Source organism: Bombina bombina, chromosome 5 (genome assembly GCF_027579735.1).
Source record: "Bombina bombina isolate aBomBom1 chromosome 5, aBomBom1.pri, whole genome shotgun sequence".
NCBI classification, from domain to species: Eukaryota; Metazoa; Chordata; class Amphibia; order Anura; family Bombinatoridae; genus Bombina; species Bombina bombina.
The window spans coordinates 1,002,581,875-1,002,598,328 of NC_069503.1; the positions used below are offsets into that span (position 1 = coordinate 1,002,581,875).

The 16,454-nt window shown below is 39.8% G+C and overlaps 1 protein-coding gene across 1 annotated transcript in view; it reads right to left on the minus strand.

Moving 5' to 3' along the window:
• Window positions 1–16,454, minus strand: part of STK3 (serine/threonine kinase 3) — an 803,389-nt gene that overhangs the window by 61,593 nt on the left and 725,342 nt on the right. The gene's annotated exons all lie outside the window — the stretch shown is intronic.

Genomic DNA, 16,454 nt, shown 5'->3' on the forward strand with positions numbered 1-16,454 from the left:
CCTGTTTGGTTATGGATGCCATTGAAGAAATATAAATGTATAAATATCTTTTGTTTCTTCAATACTGCCAGGGGTGGTTCCGCTACATTGATGAGTTATTTATCGCGTGGTGGGGCCCCCTGACAAACTTCAGGAACCTAAATGTGTACCTATATATCTCAGATGGTAAGAGTTAACAGAATTGTGTCTGACCCAGGTATTAAACGGCAGAGTTCCCATGGGATGAAAGAAAAATTTGTCAGGCGAAGCTAGTCAGGAACTTTAGAATGTTGAGAAGTCTCTGGACCATCCCACAGACAAGAATAAAGTACCTGATTTTGCCAGAATGAATTGTGTTAGTACATATAATACAATGACTAGGCAGATTTTTGCCATCATTAGAAATAATATGTTTTTTTTACAGGAAGCATGTCATGCAACTAAAGAATTTAAGGAAATCTTTAGAGCCTCTTACCGTAAGGGCAATAATATAGGTAGAAGAGTGGTGCACGTTAAGTTCAGAGAAAACCCCTGATGATGACCATAAACTGTTTTTTTGGCACATCTCGACACAGCACTTTTCCTTGCCTGGGGTGTACGCAATGTAACAGTATAATCAAAGGAGGTACAATTTATCATCCCTATACAGGCAACAAATGTAATATTCCTGGGTACTTTACTTGCAGTTCGACTTATGTAGTATATGCCCTTACATGTCCATGTGGGCTTTTATATGTGGGTGAGAAAACCCAAAAGATCAAAGATCGTATCTTTCAACATAAGTCTACAAGTAGGAATGAGGCCACAGACCATTTACTGGTGCCTGCACATTTCTTGGAAATGGGACACCAAGGAAACCAACTTAGATTTATGGTTATTGATAGTGCCCCTAAAAATAAGGGGTGGTGACAGGGTTAGGAACTTACTGTACAGAGAAACCAAGTCATTTTACACAATGCATCATATAAAGGTCTCAACAGGGATTTTAGTTTGCGTCCTTTAATTTGGAAGTAAGCACTTTAGATGTAAGTAATTTAAATGTAAATTATTGGAGTTTTTATTTATGGTAATGAGGGTGAAAATAAGACATTTAGCTCTGTCCCTTTTAATTAGCTACTTGCTGCAAGTATTAAGTAGGTGCTCCTTTCACAATAGGGAGGTAAGGGTTAAATAAGATGTAGGGGTTAAATATGATGTAGGGGTTAATTATTATCAGTTATTTGTAGAGCGCCAACAGATTCTGCAGCACTAGTGTATATGTTGGTAAATATATATGGTAGAAGTGATGTGAATCATGTATGACCCCTCTCAATGTAAGGTGATTAGACATCTAGGTTGCTCTATCAAATAAAGGTATTTTATTTATTTTGATTGCCACCTTCATCTCTTTTTTGTTCTCTAATCAGCACTCTAGCTACGACAAAAAAAGTGTCAAATGGGGAGAGTGCTGATTGGAAAACAATTCAAACTGTTAGCTCACGGAAAAAAATACTTTTGAAGTGGGCGGCAGAGTGCAGGATATTTGAATTTCATAACTATATTAAAAAGTAACTTATAGCACAACTTTATTACAACTGATGAATGAAACTCCATCGAAAATATCACCATTTCCGATTTTTTTTAAAAAGGGAAGAGTTTACCATCACTTTAAGTGTTCACAATTCACGTGAACTGGTTATCAGTTATAGTATCTCTTCACCTTCAAGCACATACATGTGTGTGCAAAAACAAAAACTGGACTAAAAATGGAAAACTGCTTATGCACAATATTTATTTTTGGATTTAAAAACAGGAAAGGCCTAAATGCCTGAACAAACTAAAGCAAAGTTTCTGTACAGAAAGCAAATTCTTTAAAGTAAACATTTTTCTTTCCTCCATAAGACTTACTGTCCCTTTTTGTAATTTATGCTCATCCCTGATGATTCAGTTTTCATGTCTTTCAAGTCAGATTGTGTATGCACTGTTGCACTGCTCTATCAAGCACTTCAAAAATAAAAAGTGGATTGCAAAGGCATTAAAGGAAAGAAATATCTAACATTTACTGAACTGTTTATGCCTAGCGATTCTCAATTAAAACAAGGGTCAGCCACCAGTGTGCAGGTATTGTATCCAATTCAAACACTAATAGTAAATTTACCACATTTGCTTGATTTCTTAATGTGAAACACAAAATGCAGCTTATTCCATATATATATTAAAAACACACATGGCTAGTAACCAACTAACCCCTGACTAGTTAACTATAGTGATACTTTCCCACCCCTGTATATATGTATGTGCATTAGGTTTCTTATAAAACTGTAAAATTGTCAAAGATATCACAGATACAATAATTTAGAATATCCAATACTTACAAGAGAGCTTTACAGTTTAAATATTAGGTAAGCTATAAGCTGCCAGCCCATTTTTGGTTCAGCACCCTGGAAAGCGCTTGATGATTGGTGGCTACATTTAGCCACCAATCAGCAAGCGCAACACAAAGTGCAGAACCAAAAATGGTGCGGCTCTTAGCCTTACATTCTTACTTTTTAAATAATGATAGCAAGAGAACAAAGAAAAATTGATAATTGGAGTAAATTAGAAAGTTGCTTAAAATTACATGCTCTATCCGATTTATGAAATAAGCTGCAAATAGCGTCCTACACCCCTTTCTATACCATGTAGAAGGAACAGTAAATTTTTTTAAAAATATATAATTTCTGGCCACATTGAAATGGCTGCCAAGCTCCACCCACTGATGACATCCCGATCTGAGCTGCATCTGGGCACTCTGCTGAATAGCATTGACAGTCTACTGTTTTGTGAATGGATACCATATGAAGCCCGGAGTGTGATATCCTCAGTGGGCGGAGTTTGGCGGCCATTTCACAGCGGCCAAAAACGATATATTTTTTTCCTACTGAATAATATAGAAAGGAGTGCAGGAGGTTATTTGCAGATTAATCTAAGGTAAGACTTTAAAGGGACAGTCTACACCAGAATTTTTATTGTTTTAAAAGATAGATAACCCCTTTATTACCCATTCCCTGATTTCGCATAACCATCACAGTTATATTAAAACACTTTTTACCTCTGTGATTATCTTGTATCTAAGCCTCTACCGACTACCCCCTTATTTCAGTTCTTTTGACAGACTTGCATTTTAGCCAATCAGTGCTTACTCCTAGGTAACTCCACGTGCGTGAGAACAGTGTTATCTATATGACTCACATGAACTAACACCCTCTAATGGTGAAAAACTGTCAAAATGCATTCAGCTTAGAGGCGGCCTTCAAGGTCTAAGAAATTAGCATATAAACCTCCTAGGTTTAGCTTTCAACTAAGAATAGAACAAAGCAAAATTGGTGATGAAAGTAAATCGGAAAATGGTTTAAAAATGACATGTCCTATCTGAATCATGAAAGTTTCTTTTGGACTAGACTGTCCCTTTACTACTTTTTAAGTGGGAATCTATATATACATTGTTTAATCATTAGTTCTGCATACAAAATAAATATTTAATTTTAAAACTAACTTTGTTAGCAAACTTTGTAGTTTTGCAGTAAAGAGAATTACTCCATGAAAGAATTGTATCAGTCATCTTATCTCCTTTGCTTTGCCCACTTTAAGACAGATATAAAGTTCTAGATTGATCAAGCAATCGCTGTTTAGCACAGGGCAGTGGCAATTTTCAGAAAAAAACAAAGCAATTCAATTATGAAAGTAAATTGTATAGTTTAACCCCCAACTTTTTTACTTTAAAGAATTAAAAATGTTCTTATGTAACTTTAAAATGGGGTCTATCTTCAAGAATAAATAGTAGATAACCCTGATTTATTCTGTGGATCCAATATTAGGTTGGGCACAATGCACTCTTTTCTAACTTTTGAGGTCTGCACATGTGGTCCTCTAATGACACTGCATGCCAATTAGTTTTCTCCATAAAGTGGTACTCTGATCTTTGAGCTGCATTTGGTATTTGGTGCGATTGTCCTACAGAAAACATGCGCGGCTCTCTTGATACCATAATTGCAGTTTCTCCCAAAAGTCCATTTGCTACTTTGCACTCTCACTGCATGACAAAACCACTTATAATGACATTGCACCAAATAAGGGTTTACCCTAGGCGTCTAATTTCTTTTAAAGGTTGTCTGGCACATAACAAAATATGCTCCCGTCATTGCAGAATTCATTTTCACCTGAGACAGAACTGATCTTAACTGTAAAGAGATAATGCAGAATCCCGTCCATCTTCACACAATATGCTCCCTGTATTTATAGACAAACTTGCTGAAATGTATCAGAATAGCAGCTCTTTTATAAAGCTATAACTCCAGGCTTCAATCAGGAAAGAGTTACAGGATATAAGAACACAGTCACTAAATTGATCTGTCTCAGTGAAGTAACATCTAAATAGTATTTTTTTAAAAAGCATTTTAAATTTAAATTGCAACTAATACATCTGCATTATTTGTGTACCTCCAACTATTCCTCATTGCCTGATAAGCACTTTCTACTCATCCCTATTGCCTGATAAGCAGCTCCTACTAATCCTCATTGCCTGATAAGCAGCTCCTACTAATCCTCATTGCCTGATGAGCACTTCCTACTAATCCTCATTGCCTGATGAGCACCTCATACTTATCCTCATTGCCTGATGAGCACTTCTTACTAATCCTCATTGCCTGATGAGCACCTCCTACTAATCCTCATAGCCTGATGAGCACCTCCTACTAATCTTCATTGCCTGATGAGCACCTCCTTTCTAATCCTCATTGCCTGATGAGCACCTCCTTTCTAATCCTCATTGCCTGATGAGCACCTCATTTCTAATCCTCATTGCCTGATGAGCACCTCATTTCTAATCCTCATTGCCTGATGAGCACCTCCTTTCTAATTCTCATTGCCTGATGAGCACCTCCTTTCTAATTTTCATTGCCTTTTAAGTACCTCCTACTAATCCTCATTGCATGATAAGCACCTCCTACTTATCCCGTCTTATAAGCACCTCCTACTAATCCTCATTGCTTGATATGCACCTCATACATATCCTCATTGCCTGATATGCACCTCCTACGTATCTTCATTGCCTGATAAACACTTCCTACTAATCCGCATTGTCTGATATACACCTCCAATTAATCCTCATTGCCTGATATGCACTTCCTACTTATTGCCTGATATGCACTTCCTACTAATCTTCATTGCCTGATAAACACTTCCCACTAATCCTCATTGTCTGTAAAGCACCTCCTACTAATCCTCATAGTATGATAATGTCCTCCTGCTAATCCTCATTGCCTGATATGCACCTCCTACTAATCCTCATTGCCTGATAAGCACCTCCTACTAATCCTCATTGCCTGATGAGCAGCTCCTACTTATCCTCATTGCCTGATTAGCACTTCCTACTAATCCTCATTGCCTGATGAGCACCTCATACTTATCCTCATTGCCTAATGAGCACTTCCTACTAATCCTCATTGCCTGATGAGCACCTCCTACTAATCTTCATTGCCTTCAGCTCCTCATTGTCTGATAATGTCCTGCTGCTAATCCTCATTGCCTGATATGCACCTCCTACTTATCCTCATTGCCTGATATGCACCTCCTACTTATTGCCTGATATGCACTTCCTACTAATCTTCATTGCCTGATAAACACTTCCCACTAATCCTCATTGTCTGTAAAGCACCTCCTACTAATCCTCATAATATGATAATGTCCTCCTGCTAATCCTCATTGCCTGATATGCACCTCCTACTAATCCTCATTGCCTGATAAGCACCTCCTACTAATCCTCATTGCCTGATGAGTAGCTCCTACTTATCCTCATTGCCTGATGAGCACTTCCTACTAATCCTCATTGCCTGATGAGCACCTCCTACTTATCCTCATTGCCTGATGAGCACTTCCTACTAATCCTCATTGCCTGATGAGCACCTCCTACTAATCTTTCTTTGCCTGATGAGCACCTCCTTTCTAATCCTCATTGCCTGATGAGCACCTCCTTTCTAATCCTCATTGCCTGATGAGCACCTCCTTTCTAATCCTCACTGCCTGATAAGCACCTCCTACTAATCCTCATTGCCTGATGAGCACCTCCTACTAATCTTCATCGCCTTTTAAGCACCTCCTACTAATCCTCATTGCATGATATGCACCTCCTACTTATCTTCATTGCCTGATAAACACCTCCTACTAATCCTCATTGTCTGATATGTACCTCCTACTTATCCCGTCTTATAAGCACCTCCTACTAATCCTCATTGCTTGATATGCACCTCATAATTATCCTCATTGCCTGATATACACCTCCTACTTATCTTCATTGCCTGATAAACACTTCCTACTAATCCTCATTGTCTGATAAGCACCTCCTACTAATCCTCATTGCCTGATAAGCACCTCCTACTAATCCTTATTGCTTGATAAGCACCTCCTACTAATTCTCACTGCCTGATAAGCACCTCTACTAATCCTCATTGCCTGATAAGCACCTCCTACTTTACCCTCCATCATTTCCAGGACATGGAGATAAAGGGACTTGTAGCAGTGTTAATGTTGGCTTTCATTAGCTGATAGGTACCTATCTGCTAAAGCTCATTTGTAGTAAGTACCTATAAGCCAAGCACCACAACCAATACTGCTATATTAAAGGGACAGTATAGTCAAAAATAAAATTTCATGATTCAGATAGGGCATGTAATTTTAAACAAATTTCAAAAATAAATTTTATCACCAATTTTGTTTTGTTCTCTTGGTATTCTTAGTTGAAAGCTAAACCTAGGAGGTTCATATGCTAATTTCTAAGCCATTGAAGGCCGCCTCTTCTCTCAGGGCATTTTAAAAGTTTTTCACCACTAGAGAGTATTAGTTCATGTGTTTCATATAGATAACACTGTGCTCACGCACAGGAAGTTCCTATGAGCCAGCAATGATTGGCTAAAATGCATGTCTATCAAAAGAACTGAAATAAGGGAGCCGTTTACAGAGGCTTAGATACAAGATAATTACAGAGGTAAATAGTGTATTTATATAGCTGTGTTGGTTATGCAAACCTAGGGAATGGGTAAAAAAGGGATTATCTAGCTCTTAAAACAATAAAATTCTGGTGTAGACTGTCCCTTTAAGCTTAATTTTAAACATAGTTTGCCTTGTACTTTTTTCAGGAAAAATAATAACATCTTTAAAGAAAAAGACAACTTACATAAAAAAACAACTAGGAAATTAGGATGAAAGGGACAAACATCCAAAATGAATAAATACAAGGTCTTGACAAATAAAAAAAAAAGTAATGGTTTCTAGAATTCTAATCCTCGTTTATAACAATTGTAATGCTGAATGTTTGAAAAGACGCAACAGACTTATCTGCTATTTAAAACTACTAGTCCTAAAGCCTGTGTACACGGGCCATTTTTTTGCAGTACAGCGGTCCCACCTCTTGCTCTCTCTCTCTCCCCCCTCTCTTTTGCTCTCTCTCCCCACCTCTTTTGCTCTCTTTCTCCCCCCCTACTCTTTTGCTCTCTCTCCCCACTCTTTTGCTCTCTCTCTCCCCCCCTCTCTTTTGCTCTCTCTCTCCCCCCCTCTCTTTTGCTCTCTCTCTCCCCCCCTCTCTTTTGCTCTCTCTCTCCCCCCCTCTCTTTTGCTCTCTCTCTCCCCCCCTCTCTTTTGCTCTCTCTCTCCCCCCCTCTCTTTTGCTCTCTCTCTCCCCCCCTCTCTTTTGCTCTCTCTCTCCCCCCCCCTCTCTTTTGCTCTCCCCCCCCCTCTCTTTTGCACTCTCTCACCTTTCTATCGATCTCTCTCTCTCTCTCTCGCTCCGTCACGCCCCCTGACACACCCCGGTCCCCCCCATCATTCTGGCAAGGACAGAAGATCAGGTAGACTAAGGCTAGGTGTGTTTGTCCTTGCATTGTCTCTACTACGCATGACAGCTTCGGACAAACACACTTGGCCTTTTATATTATAGGATGTTTCTAAGTGACCTAATATTTGTCATTGGAGCAGTGGCCAAGAGGCAGCGATGAAACAAAACCTATAAAATAGAAACTATCCCACTGCAAACCATAAAAATTACAGTGATCAGGATGGAAGTCTTCAAATGTACTGTTATCGCAAAATGACCAGGTTCTGGATATTCCACAAATAATACTTTTTGAAACCTATCACTGGCCGAAATAATCTTTTTTTGGAACAATGAAAAGGTCATGGACAAATAAAATGATGTCCTGGCTGGAAACATGAAAGAGTAATGCCAGATCAATAACGTTCTGAAGCACAGTCCAAAAGCCCCTCTCTCTTTCACCATGTTAAAAAGAATATGAAAAAGAAAAAAAAAAAACCTTGAAGGAAGAGCACTGCTGAAACCTAAATTGTATCACTGAGAAATCAACCTGTCTGCTAAATAACCATTCTAATGTAATTAGTGACTGGTGGTCACATGAATTTTGAATTGGCTCACCAGCCGTCTCTTGTGTTTTAGTGTCTCTGGAGATCCATTTCAGGGTTACACATTTTTTTAATGCTATTAGAAACACATAATGAAAGCTATTGGGATATGGGTGATGCTAATGTCAACATTGCTCTGTCATTTTTCAACCTCAGGCACCTTCACTAACAGTGTCTCAAGTAACCTGCTACTAAGCCGCAGCCAGAAAGATTGCTAGATAGGATTTTGCAGACCCAGTGCATTCTGATAGATATATAGGACTTGGCATAAGATTTATTTTTTAATTAAATCATGACAGACTATAGTGACCTTGATAAGTTGTGAATATGCCATTAAAGAGACTGACATTCTTTTGTGAACTAGCAAAGGCTGCTCAGGATCAAAAGGTCAAATTGAAATTCCTGGCTGTAATGGACAGTTTGTAGAGCAGTTTGTACTACTAGGAACTAGCTGGGGACTGGTGGCTACACACATATGCCTCTTGTTATTGGCTCATCAGATGTGTCAGTTAGCTACTAGTAGTGCACTGCTGCACTGGAGCTTACATTAACTATGCATTTACACACTTTGCAGTGGTCATCACATAGTTATGAGCATGCAATAGAACAATAATAAAATGCTCTAACATACAGGTATACCTCGCTCATACAGCGGGTTAGGGACCGGAGCCCCACTGTAAAGTGAAAAGCACCTTATAGTGAAACAAGGCAGTTTTAGCTTTCTTTTCACTTGCCAGTGTGTTTAACAACTTGTAAACACGTTTGAACTAACATACAGTATATTAGCGGTGCAATAGCGCTACGTTTAGTTTAACACTAGCACAGTACAGTATTCAATTTGTATTCATTAAAAACTGTACAGCACCTGCAAAATAGTGACAATTACTGCAGTAAAATTTGCCAGACATCGACACTGAGAGCACTGAAGTGCTGTAAACAAAAAAAATGGTGGCAGTCACTTTTCTTGCATAGTCACTATGAGTACAGTACCGTTTCAAAATCCATGGAAGTTGAACTTCAGCTCCATATTAGTAAAGTGCTGTAAAGTGAAGCGCTGTAAAGCGAGGTATACCTGTATTAGAGCATTTTCTTTTTTTACTTGCATGCACCTTTAGTCAGGATACTTATTATAGAACACTGAGATCTTGTTTCCCCCCCCCCCCCCAGATTCTAATAAAGAAATGAACAATGCAATTCTCATTGATAACCCTGACAGGGATATTTAATCCATTATGACTGTCTTTTTCGCAACTCCAAATAGCCAACTTTAAATTCTTAAGAGCTCTGTAGAATGATTATCATTTGTATCACATAATACCAAGCCTTGAGGTGATTACGTTCAGAAGTGCTAAAGACTGCTACGTCTAGAGGGAAGCTAGTACATCGTTTTATTGTGCACATCATGAACTACTGATGACTTAAGCCCCTAGACAGAGCTTCACAATCCACTGATAATGAACATGAATTTACAATGAAGTAATTCTCTGTTCCTAATTACATTACTAAATTACCTGGAATGTTCTAATTGCACAAATCTAAGCATGAATTAAACAAAAGGAGACCATGAATTATTATATATTACAATAAAATCTTGGTTTAAAATTTGATTTAAATATTCTGCCAAGAAATGAATTGCTTTACCTTTGATGATCTTAAAGGGATATAAAAAGTAAAGCAACACATTTCTTGGAAAAATATGAATAACTTAAAGGGACATACAAATCACACGTTTCTTTCATGATTCAGATAGATCATACAATTTAAAAAAAAAAACTTTCAAATTAACCTATTTTAATCTAATTTGCTTAATTCTCTTAAAGGGAAAGTCAAGTAAAAAAAACTTTCATGATTTAAATAGGGCATTGTAATTTTAAACAACTTTCAAATTTACTTTTATTACCAATTTTGCTTTGTTCTCTTGGTATTCTTAGTTGAAGCTAAATCTAGAAGCTATATATGCTAATTTCTTAGACCTTGAAGGCCACCTCTAATCTGAATGCATTTTGACAGTTTTTCACCACTAGAGGGCATTAGTTCATGTGTTTCATATAGATAACATTGAGCTCAGGCACGTGAAGCTCCTAAGAGCAAGCACTGATTGGCTAAAAATGCAAGTCTGACAAAAGAACTGAAATAAGGGGGCAGTTTGCAGAGCCATAGATGCAAGGTAATCACAGAGGTAAAAAGTATATAATTATAACTGTGTTGGTTATGCAAAAACATAATTTATGCTTACCTGATAAATTCCTTTCTTCTGTAGTGTGATCAGTCCACGGGTCATCATTACTTGTGGGATATTAACTGCTCCCCTACAGGAAGTGCAAGAGGATTCACCCAGCAGAGTTGCTATATAGCTCCTCCCCTCTACGTCACCTCCAGTCATTCGACCAAGGACCAACGAGAAAGGAGAAGCCAAGGGTGTAGTGGTGACTGGAGTATAATTTAAAAAATATTTACCTGCCTTAAAAAACAGGGCGGGCCGTGGACTGATCACACTACAGAAGAAAGGAATTTATCAGGTAAGCATAAATTATGTTTTCTTCTGTTAAGTGTGATCAGTCCACGGGTCATCATTACTTGTGGGATACCAATACCAAAGCAAAAGTACACGGATGACGGGAGGGATAGGCAGGCTCTTTATACAGAAGGAACCACTGCCTGAAGAACCTTTCTCCCAAAAATAGCCTCCGAGGAAGCAAAAGTGTCAAATTTGTAAAATTTGGAAAAAGTATGAAGCGAAGACCAAGTTGCAGCCTTGCAAATCTGTTCAACAGAGGCCTCATTCTTAAAGGCCCAAGTGGAAGCCACAGCTCTAGTGGAATGAGCTGTAATTCTTTCAGGAGGCTGCTGTCCAGCAGTCTCATAAGCTAAACGAATTATGCTACGAAGCCAAAAAGAGAGAGAGGTAGCAGAAGCTTTTTGACCTCTCCTCTGACCAGAGTAAACGACAAACAGGGAAGACGTTTGTCGAAAATCTTTAGTTGCCTGTAAATAAAATTTAAGGGCACGAACTACATCCAGATTGTGCAAAAGACGTTCCTTCCTCGAAGAAGGATTTGGGCACAAGGATGGAACAACAATCTCCTGATTGATATTCCTGTTAGTGACTACCTTAGGTAAGAACCCAGGCTTAGTACGCAGAACTACCTTATCCGAGTGAAAAATCAAATAAGGAGAATCACAATGTAAGGCTGATAACTCAGAGACTCTTCGAGCCGAGGAAATAGCCATTAAAAATAGAACTTTCCAAGATAACAACTTTATATCAATGGAATGAAGGGGTTCAAACGGAACACCCTGTAAAACGTTAAGAACAAGGTTTAAACTCCATGGTGGAGCCACAGCTTTAAACACAGGTTTAATCCTGGCCAAAGCCTGACAAAAAGCCTGAACGTCTGGAACTTCTGACAGACGCTTGTGTAACAGAATGGACAGAGCTGAGATCTGTCCCTTTAAGGAACTAGCGGATAACCCCTTTTCTAAACCTTCTTGTAGAAAAGACAATATCCTAGGAATCCTAACCTTACTCCAAGAGTAACCTTTGGATTCGCACCAATATAGGTATTTACGCCATATTTTATGGTAAATCTTTCTGGTGACAGGCTTCCTAGCCTGTATTAAGGTATCAATAACTGACTCAGAAAAACCACGCTTTGATAAGATCAAGCGTTCAATTTCCAAGCAGTCAGCTTCAGAGAAGTTAGATTTTGATGTTTGAAAGGACCCTGAATCAGAAGGTCCTGTTTCAGAGGTAACGACCAAGGTGGACAGAATGACATGTCCACCAGATCTGTATACCAAGTCCTGCGTGGCCATGCAGGCGCTATTAGAATCACTGATGCTTTCTCCTGTTTGATTCTGGCAATCAATCGAGGAAGCATCGGGAAAGGTGGAAACACATAAGCCATCCTGAAGGTCCATGGTGCTGTCAAGGCATCTATCAGGACCGCTCCCGGATCCCTGGATCTGGACCCGTAGCGCGGAAGCTTGGCGTTCTGTCGAGACGCCATGAGATCTATCTCTGGTTTGCCCCAACGTGGAAGTATTTGGGCAAAGACCTCTGGATGAAGTTCCCACTCCCCCGGATGAAAAGTCTGACGACTTAAGAAATCCGCCTCCCAGTTCTCCACTCCTGGGATGTGGATTGCAGACAGGTGGCAAGAGTGAGACTCTGCCCAGCGAATTATCTTCGATACTTCCATCATTGCTAGGGAGCTTCTTGTCCCTCCCTGATGGTTGATATAAGCTACAGTCGTGATGTTGTCCGACTGGAACCTGATGAACCCCCGAGTTGCTAACTGGGGCCAAGCCAGAAGAGCATTGAGGACTGCTCCCAATTCCAGAATGTTTATTGGAAGAAGACTCTCCTCCTGATTCCATAGTCCCTGAGCCTTCAGAGAATTCCAGACAGCGCCCCAACCTAGTAGGCTGGCGTCTGTTGTTACAATTGACCAGTCTGGCCTGCTGAATGGCATTCCCCTGGACAGATGTGGCCGATAAAGCCACCATAGAAGAGAATTTCTGGTCTCTTGAATGGAATGAAGGACACGGCATGCATTTTGAAGTTTTGTTAACCTGTCCTCTGTCAGGTAAATCTTCATTTCTACAGAATCTATCAGAGTCCCCAGGAAGGGAACTCTTGTGAGTGGAAAGAGAGAACTTTTCTCTTCGTTCACTTTCCATCCATGCGACCTTAGAAATGCCAGTACTATCTCTGTATGAGATTTGGCAGTTTGAAAGCTTGAAGCTTGTATCAGTATGTCGTCTAAGTACGGAGCTACTGAAATTCCTCGCGGTCTTAGTACCGCCAGAAGAGTGCCCAGAACCTTTGTGAAGATTCTTGGAGCCGTAGCCAGTCCGAATGGAAGAGCTACAAACTGGTAATGCCTGTCTAAAAAGGCAAACCTTAGATACTGGTAATGACTTCTGTGAATCGGTATGTGAAGGTAAGCATCCTTTAAATCCACTGTGGTCAAGTACTGACCCTCTTGGATCATGGGCAAAATTGTTCGAATAGTTTCCTTCTTGAACGATGGAACTCTTAGGAATTTGTTTAGGATCTTTAAATCCAAGATTGGCCTGAAGGTTCCCTCTTTTTGGGAACTACAAACAGATTTGAGTAAAACCCTTGTCCTTGTTCCAACCGCGGAACTGGATGGATCACTCCCATTAATAAAAGATCTTGTACGCAGCGTAGAAACGCTTCCTTCTTTGTTAGGTTTGTTGACAACCTTGACAGATGAAATCTCCCTCTTGGGGGAGAGGATTTGAAGTCCAGAAGGTATCTCTGAGATATGATCTCTAACGCCCAGGGATCCTGAACATCTCTTGCCCAAGCCTGGGCGAAGAGGGAAAGTCTGCCCCCCACTAGATCCGGTCCCGGATCGGGGGCCCTCAATTCATGCTGTCTTAGGGGCAGCAGCAGGTTTTCTGGCCTGTTTGCCCCTGTTCCAGGACTGGTTAGGTTTCCAGCCTTGTCTGTAGCGAGCAACAGCTCCTTCCTGTTTTGGTGCAGAGGAAGTTGATGCTGCTTCTGCTTTGAAATTACGAAAGGAACGAAAATTGGACTGTCTAGCCTTGGCTTTGGCCTTGTCCTGAGGCAGGGCATGACCTTTACCTCCTGTAATGTCATCAATAATCTCTTTCAAGCCGGGCCCGAATAAGGTCTGCCCTTTGAAAGGAATATTAAGCAATTTAGATTTAGACGTAACATCAGCTAACCAGGATTTTAGCCACAGAGCTCTGCGTGCCTGAATGGCGAATCCTGAATTTTTAGCCGCAAGTTTAGTTAAATGTACTACGGCATCTGAAATAAATGAATTAGCTAACTTAAGGAATTTAAGTTTGTGTGTGATGTCATCTAGTGTGGATGATTGAAGTGTCTCTTCCAGAGACTCAAACCAAAATGCTGCTGCAGCCGTGACAGGCGCAATACATGCAAGAGGTTGCAATATAAACCCTTGTTGAACAAACATTTTCTTAAGGTAACCCTCTAATTTTTTATCCATTGGATCTGAAAAAGCACAGCTATCCTCCACTGGGATAGTGGTACGCTTAGCTAAAGTAGAAACTGCTCCCTCCACCTTAGGGACCATTTGCCATAAGTCCCGTGTGGCGGCGTCTATTGGAAACATTTTTCTGAATATAGGAGGGGGTGAGAAAGGCACACCGGGTCTATCCCACTCCTTAGTAACAATGTCAGTAAGTCTCTTAGGTATAGGAAAAACGTCAGTACTCGTCGGTACCGCAAAATATTTATCCAACCTACACATTTTTTCTGGGATTGCAACTGTGTTACAATCATTCAGAGCCGCTAATACCTCCCCTAGTAACACACGGAGGTTCTCAAGCTTAAATTTAAAATTTGAAATGTCTGAGTCCAGTTTATTTGGATCAGAACCGTCACCCACAGAATGAAGCTCTCCGTCTTCACGTTCTGCAAACTGTGACGCAGTATCAGACATGGCCCTTGCATTATCAGCGCACTCTGTTCTCATCCCAGAGTGATCACGTTTACCTCTTAGTTCTGGTAGTTTAGCCAAAACTTCAGTCATAACAGTAGCCATATCTTGTAATGTGATTTGTAATGGCCGCCCAGATGCACTCGGCGCTACAATATCACGCACCTCCTGAGCGGGAGATGCAGGTACTGACACGTGAGGCGAGTTAGTCGGCATAACTCTCCCCTCGTTGTTTGGTGAAATATGTTCAATTTGTACAGATTGACTATTTTTTAAAGTAGCATCAATACATTTAGTACATAAATTTCTATTGGGCTCCACTTTGGCATTAACACATATAGCACAGAGATATTCCTCTGAATCAGACATGTTTAACACACTAGCAAATAAACAGCAACTTGGAAATACTTTTCAAAGTAATTTACAAATAATATGAAAACGAACTGTGCCTTTAAGAAGCACAGAAAATATTATAACAGATAAAATAATTAAGTTATAGCATCAATCTTTGTCAGAATATACAGTTTTAGCAAAGGATTGTTCCCCTCAGCAAATGATAACTAACCCAGGCAGCAGAAAAAAATACACAAATAAACGTTTTTTATATCACAGTCAATACAATCAGCACAGCTCTGCTGTGAATGATTACTTCCCTCAAAAAAGACTCTTGAGATCCCTGAACTCTGTAGAGATGAACCGGATCATGCAGGAAGAAAATGAACCTCTGACTGAGTTTTTCTGATGCATAGTGAAAGCACCAAAATGGCCCCTCCCCCACACACATAACAGTGAGAGGGATCAGTGAACTGCTCTAATTTAAATCAAAACTATTGCCAAGTGGAAAAAAAGTGCCCAAAACATTTTTTCACCCAGTACCTCAGAGAAAAAAACGTTTTTACATGCCAGCAAAAAAACGTTTTACCTCAATAATTAATTGTCATTTAAAACCTATTGCAAGTCCCTGCAAAATAGGTTAAGTCTATGTATACAGTTTAAAAGCCAGAGAAGTACCATTTCCCAGAAAACTGAAGTGTAAAATATACATACATGACAGCCTGATATCAGCTACATCTACTGCATTCAAGGCTGAGTTTACATTATAACGGTATGGCAGGATTTTCTCATCAATTCCATGTCAGAAAATAATAAACTGCTACATACCTCTTTGCAGATTAATCTGCCTGCTGTCCCCTGATCTGAAGTTTACCTCTCCTCAGATGGCCGAGAAACAGCAATATGATCTTAACTACTCCGGCTAAAATCATAGAAAAACTCAGGTAGATTCTTCTTCAAATTCTACCAGAGAAGGAATAACACACTCCGGTGCTATTATAAAATAACAAACTTTTGATTGAAGATATAAAAACTAAATATATCACCATAGTCCTCTCACACATCCTATCTAGTCGTTGGGTGCAAGAGAATGACTGGAGGTGACGTAGAGGGGAGGAGCTATATAGCAACTCTGCTGGGTGAATCCTCTTGCACTTCCTGTAGGGGAGCAGTTAATATCCCACAAGTAATGATGACCCGTGGACTGATCACACTTAACAGAAGAAATTAGGGAATGGGTAATAAAGGGATTAT